The sequence below is a fragment of the Fundulus heteroclitus genome, chromosome 21, assembly GCF_011125445.2.
Source record: "Fundulus heteroclitus isolate FHET01 chromosome 21, MU-UCD_Fhet_4.1, whole genome shotgun sequence".
NCBI classification, from domain to species: Eukaryota; Metazoa; Chordata; class Actinopteri; order Cyprinodontiformes; family Fundulidae; genus Fundulus; species Fundulus heteroclitus.
In genome coordinates this window covers 40,263,120-40,269,119 of record NC_046381.1, presented here as the reverse complement: position 1 = coordinate 40,269,119, position 6,000 = coordinate 40,263,120, and the positions used below count along the sequence as shown (strand labels likewise).

The 6,000-nt window shown below is 43.6% G+C and overlaps 1 protein-coding gene across 1 annotated transcript in view; it reads left to right on the top strand.

The window, feature by feature from the left end:
* The first annotated feature begins 3,391 nt into the window (after positions 1-3,391).
* The window catches only part of pld1b (phospholipase D1b), a 63,296-nt gene continuing 60,687 nt past the window's right edge, over positions 3,392-6,000 (top strand). The window contains exon 1 of the mRNA XM_036124958.1: positions 3,392-3,465. The gene's annotated coding sequence lies outside the window, so the exon portion shown is untranslated. The remainder of the gene's footprint in view (positions 3,466-6,000) is intronic.

Genomic DNA, 6,000 nt, shown 5'->3' with positions numbered 1-6,000 from the left:
CAGTGAAGCTGCTATCAGCCTTTCTGGAACAGACTGGAACCCAAATGAATGCTCTGGTGATGCTCCAGCTGTGCAGATGTTTCTCCAGCTGTGCAGAGCAGATGTTTCTGCTTGTTACGGTGAAGGGATCACAGCTTCTGTCTCCTTGATGTGGAGTAATGTGGTGAGACACTCTGTGAGGACCATATGTGATGAATGCTGGGTAAATTAAAATGTGGCTGATTATGAGAGAGACTTTCAGAGGTTTCACTGCAGTCAGACAGGAAAGAGCTCCTGTGGCTCCAGAGGGAAGATCTGGACAATCTGTTTACAGCAAACTGTGGGACACACAGACACGTCTACTAATTAACTTGTTGTGTTATTTAACGATGTGGAAAAAAACAGAATCACTTCTGATGTTTTTACAATTCATACAAAGAAAGAAGATTTTATGGTTCTGGAGAAATAATCCTGAGTTTGATGGACCAGAAGTACCTATGGATGGATGGATGGATGGATGGATAGATAGATGGAAGGATGGATGGATGGATGAATCAATGGATAAATGGATGGATGGGTGGATAAATGGATGGATGGATGGAAGGACGGACGGATGGATGGACGGATGGATGGATAGATGGATGGAAGGATGGAAGGATGGATGGATGACAGATGGATGGGTGGATGGATGACAGATGGATGGATGGATGGATGGATGACAGATGGATGGGTGGATGGATGACAGATGGATGGATGGATGGATGGATGGATGGAATGATGGAAGGATGGATGGATGGATGGATGGATAGATAGATGGAAGGATGGATGGATGGATGGATCAATGGATAAATGGATGGATGGGTGGATAGATGGATGGATGGATGGAAGGACGGACGGATGGATGGACGGATGGATGATAGATGGATGGAAGGATGGATGGATGACAGATGGATGGATGGATGGATGGATGGATGGATGGGTGGATGGATGGATGGACGGATGGATGGATAGATGGATGGAAGGATGGATGGATGACAGATGGATGGGTGGATGGATGACAGATGGATGGACGGATGGATGGATGGATGGATGGATGGATAGATGGATGGAAGGATGGAAGGATGGATGTATCAATGGATAAATGGATGTATGAATGGATGGATGGATGGATGTATCAATGGATAAATGGATGTATGAATGGATGGATGGATGGATGGATGGATGGATGGATGGGTGGATGGATGGATGGATGGATGGATGGATGGATGGATGTATCAATGGATAAATGGATGTATGAATGGATGGATGGATGGATGGATGGATGTATCAATGGATAAATGGATGTATGCATGGATGGATGGATGGAAGGATGGATGGATGCATGGATGGATGGATGGATGGATGGAAGGATGGATGGGTGGATGCATGGATGGATGGATGGATGGATGGATGAATGATCAATGGATGGATGGATGGATGGATGGATGGATGGATGGATGTTCCTCAGGGTTCCTCAGGGTTCCTCAGCAGATCTTCTGCAGGTCTTCATGTGAGCCCACCTGTAATCATCTCTGACTCTCTGAACTTTAATTTATTCTCTTTCTGTTTATCTCCAGTTGCTGCAGCAGCGATCATTAGTTTTTTAACCTAACCTGGGAAGGAAGCTGCTCAGGGTTTCTGATGCGGTTCCCTGGAGGAAAAACCAGCAGCTGCATCAAAGCAGAGACGCAGAATAAGACTTCCCAGACCGGATGCGTTTCCTTTTCAAAATAAAAGCCGCTCAAATTGGCTGTCGAGATGATTCCTGGACATAAAAGCACCAAATCACAGAAGTCCTCCTGCTGAAATATATTTTTAGTTTGAGTAATTATGTCACAAAAACACCAGAAATGGTGCTTTAACTATAACATAACTTATTGAGAATTATGTGTGTTTAACTGGAAAAAAAACAGCAAACTTTTGTGTCTTGATTAAGATAAAACGTTTAAAATAGGAGGGTGAACTTCATGTTTGAGCCTCAGAGCTTCGCTTTGACATTAGCATGAAAGATCATGAATAAATCAGCACACAATTAAGGCCTCCAAACAATCCTTTGCTATATTGCACAGACTGATGTTGCAATGATGATTTATTCATGTTCTTACCAGAAACACTCGGCTCTCTGGTAACATCTCTTATGATGTATGTTATAATCCATAAAGTTAATCTTCAAAGTCAATTTCCATCCAATCTGACTGAGGTTGAGCTTTTTTTACAAAGTAGAATGAGGAAAATAATTCAGTCTGGGTGTGCGAAGGCCGAAGAGACGCATCCTGATAGAGCCAACGCTGGTTCTAAGTAATTTCATTTTCATTTAAATTTAATTAGCTTCATAATTATGTTTTACTGTGTGTTGGTCGGTCACATGAAATCCTTAATGAAGACGTTTGTTCTGACGGGTCAAAGTGGTGAAATGACTTTTCTAAGGCTGCTGCCTGCTGGCCACTAAACACTCACTAAGTGCCGATTGCTTTACAGACGTTTTATTTAACGATGTGGAAAAAGCCTGAATCACTTCTGATGTCTTCAGAATTCATGTAAAGAAACAATATTTTATGGGAGACTTTTAAGGTTCTGGAGGAATAATCCTGAGTTTGATGGACCAGAAGTACCTACAGGATGGATGGATGAACAGTGGTGCTTTAAATATAAAATGACTTATTGAGAATTATGTGTGTTCAACTGGAAAAAAACACTAACTTTTGTGTCTTAATTAAGATAAAACGTTTAAAATATGAAGGGATTTTTACGTATGGGCAAAAAACAACATAAGAACACCTCTAATTGTTGTCTTTTTACTTTTATATACAGTTCCTTTCTTTTATTTCAGACACTACTCAAGCACGAAAAGCTTTTATTTTACGTTGTTTTATCAATCAAAACAACCTCGAAGTTACACGCCTGAAATGTAATTTAATCAAATATCTATTGTATCAATTTTTAATCGCAGTCTATATTTTTTAAAGACTTTAACTGAAGTAGATTTTTGGAGAACCAACGCATATATGAGTTTACTATTATTTATTAAATTTGAAGTTTTTGTTGGAGAAACATCCACTCAGCTGTGTCCTCTTATAGTAAATTCAATTAGTTAAATTTAAAATTGGTATATATTTTTCTAACTTGTTTTAACTTCTTTACATTTATTTTACCTTGAACCCTCATCATTCCTGCTGTTTACCTGAAGGATCTAGACGTTTGTAAAATATTCTAATTATTATTTTCTCCTGGTGAAAGTAAGGTTAAATAGTTTAAATAAGATCTCGTGATTTTTTAACCTCCATGTTTCGGGCGTTTTATTTTGAAGGCGGCGGCACCGGAAGTGGCGCTCCGTGCGTAGTTGCTGCCAGCTTAGCGCGCCGCTGGGACGCAGGCGCTTGTTCTTGGTCGCGGCTCCTCAGCTCCGCCAGAGCAGCAGCTGCCGTCGCTTCGCTTCACATCGGGAGGGTGAGCTTCATGTTTGGGCCTCAGAGCTTCGCTTTGACGCTCAGTTTTTATTTAATTTTATTTAATTTAATTGTATTTTCTCTGTGTGTCTCATGGATGTGTGCTGAGAGAAGTTTGTAGGAGTTGTGCGTAATTTGGGAAGGTTAATTTTCCATTTTTAAGGCTGTTAGCCTGATGATGAGCAGCGGTTTGATTAATTAGTGTGTCTTTATTTACACATTTATGAATTTATTGTTTATTTATTTGTTTATTTGCGGTGTGGAGGACTCCCCCCCTCACGGCCCCTCCTCCCTGCAGCAGCTGTCCGGTTCGCTGCGCTCTCAGGGGGGATCCAGGTGAATTAAATCTCCCGGCTCTGGCCCGGTTCTTGCGCGGCAGGGAACGAGTCAGACCTGTCTGGTGAGCGCGTCACCCGGCCGGCGGGGTTGTCGGTTCGTCACTCCTCCCTGCCACAACAAGGCGCTTCTTCCCCTTTTTTGCGTGACTCCTCTGCGCTCTGCAGCTCTAAACCCAACAAAGCCACTTCCCCTCCATGCCAGCCAGCCAAGCCACCACGGTGTGACCCAGAGCGCCAGAGCTGCGGCGCCTCGGCTTCATTCATTCCTAGAAAATGCTCCACCAGCAGAGAGGCGCCTCTTTCAGGCCGTCAGAACCTCCAGAACCTCCATCTTGCTCAGGTTGTGCTCTTGTGTTCTTCGTGTTGCAACGAGGCTTTCCTCTTTCTGCAACACCAGCAGCAGCATAAAGATGTTAGCGAAAGACTTTCGTGGTCTAAAGCTGACAGGAAGTCATAAGAAGCAGAACAGCCGCAGGTTTTTCTGATTTCACTTGAAAGGTTCCAGTCAACCCAGACAGAAGTTTTCAGTCCAGAACCAGACCAGTATCAGAACAGGTTTTTATTTATTTATGGCTTTTAACTCTTGCTGGTATAAAGAAGGTCCTGAACTCAAGAGATGAGTGTCTGGGTGTGAGCTGTTATCTGTCCTGTGATGGTCTGCTGGAGATGCCTCCCTGCAGCCGTGCATGGCTTGTACCTGCGTGTTCAGTGGGTGTAACGGGACCAGTACGGTCCAGTAGGACCCAGTAGGACCCAGCAGCTCATTCTGGGGGATCCTAAGGCCCACCTCAACACTAGCAGGCAGAATCTGAACTGAACTGACTTTGACTCCATGCCCTTTGGCTTGCTTGTTGTTTTCGAGCCTGATGTCTTCCTCTGGTCTAAATTCAGAGACGCTTTTAGTTCCAACAAGCTGATCTTAGCTGTCAGCTCCTAAACAGGCAGTATTTACACATTACAGTGGAAAACGGGCCCCTGATGGCGGCCCCTGTTGGTGCTCTTCACTGGTGGGTAAAATGTGGGACCCATATGGGTTCTATGTGTCTTGAGTAATTCAAAAAAAAATCTTTATACCAATTTAAGACTTATTTTACCCTAGATAGACAACCTTGGTGTTTTTATTTTATAGGAGGTGTATTTGGTCACTGATGGGTCCCATATGAGAAAGCATCCAGAAACCAGAGCCACATAGTAACTGTCCAGCCTGAATGAACTCCGTATGGGGCCCCCGTTCATGTTGGCGGAACATGACTGAAGGCTGACGCATCTTTCTGGTCCGGCGTTCGTTTCTTTGCTGGATCTTAAAGACTTGAGCTTAAGATACCGTTTCTCTGCGGGAGATTGCTTCTTTGGCGTCTTTGCACTTCTTTTAAAATAAAATAAGAGCAAAGTTGGGTCAAAAAGACACCCTGGTTTGGTATAAATTACGTGTCTGTAATAATGAGTAAACACCCAGGATCCCTGACAGAGTAATCCTGAAACATCGGCCTCATTCTCTGCTCTGCTAATGGATCAGGGAGTCCAGCAGGGCCCGGCTAACGGGGGAGCAGGTAGGATCCTGTATGTCTAATGGCTCTTCCTCAGGATGGGAGTGCTGGATTGACTTTCTGGGTGGGATTGACTGTGTGCTTTGGCACTAAACGCTCAGAGACGCTGATAGCCTGAAAGCTCAAGGGGCAGTGGGTGCGGCGGAGCCTTTCAGCCTTTAATCAATATGTTCAGGGCTAAATGTCACGCCATACGGAGCAAAGGGTGAGTGAGAGATTCACTCAGCGGCGCTGAAGTGGAACGGGACCCATCGGCCTGCAGGAATGCCTCTGAGTACCGAGAACTGAAGAAGAAACGATGCTTTTACCTTCTTCTTCTTCTCCTCTGAGCTTCTGTCGCTCTCTGACCGTTAGCCGTCTCGTTAGCGCCCCCTGCTGTGAGACTGGTTGGCTAAATATGACATTAGCATGAAAGATCATGAATAAATCAGCACACAATTAAGGCCTCCAAACAATCCTTTGCTATATTGCACAGACTAATGTTGCAATGATGATTTATTCATGTTCTTACCAGAAATACTCGGTTCTCTGGTAACATCCCTTATGATGTATGTTATAATACATAAAGTTAATCTTCAAAGTCAATTTCCATTCAATCTGACTGAGGTTGAGCTTTTTTTTACAAAGTAGAATGAGGAAAATAATTCAGTC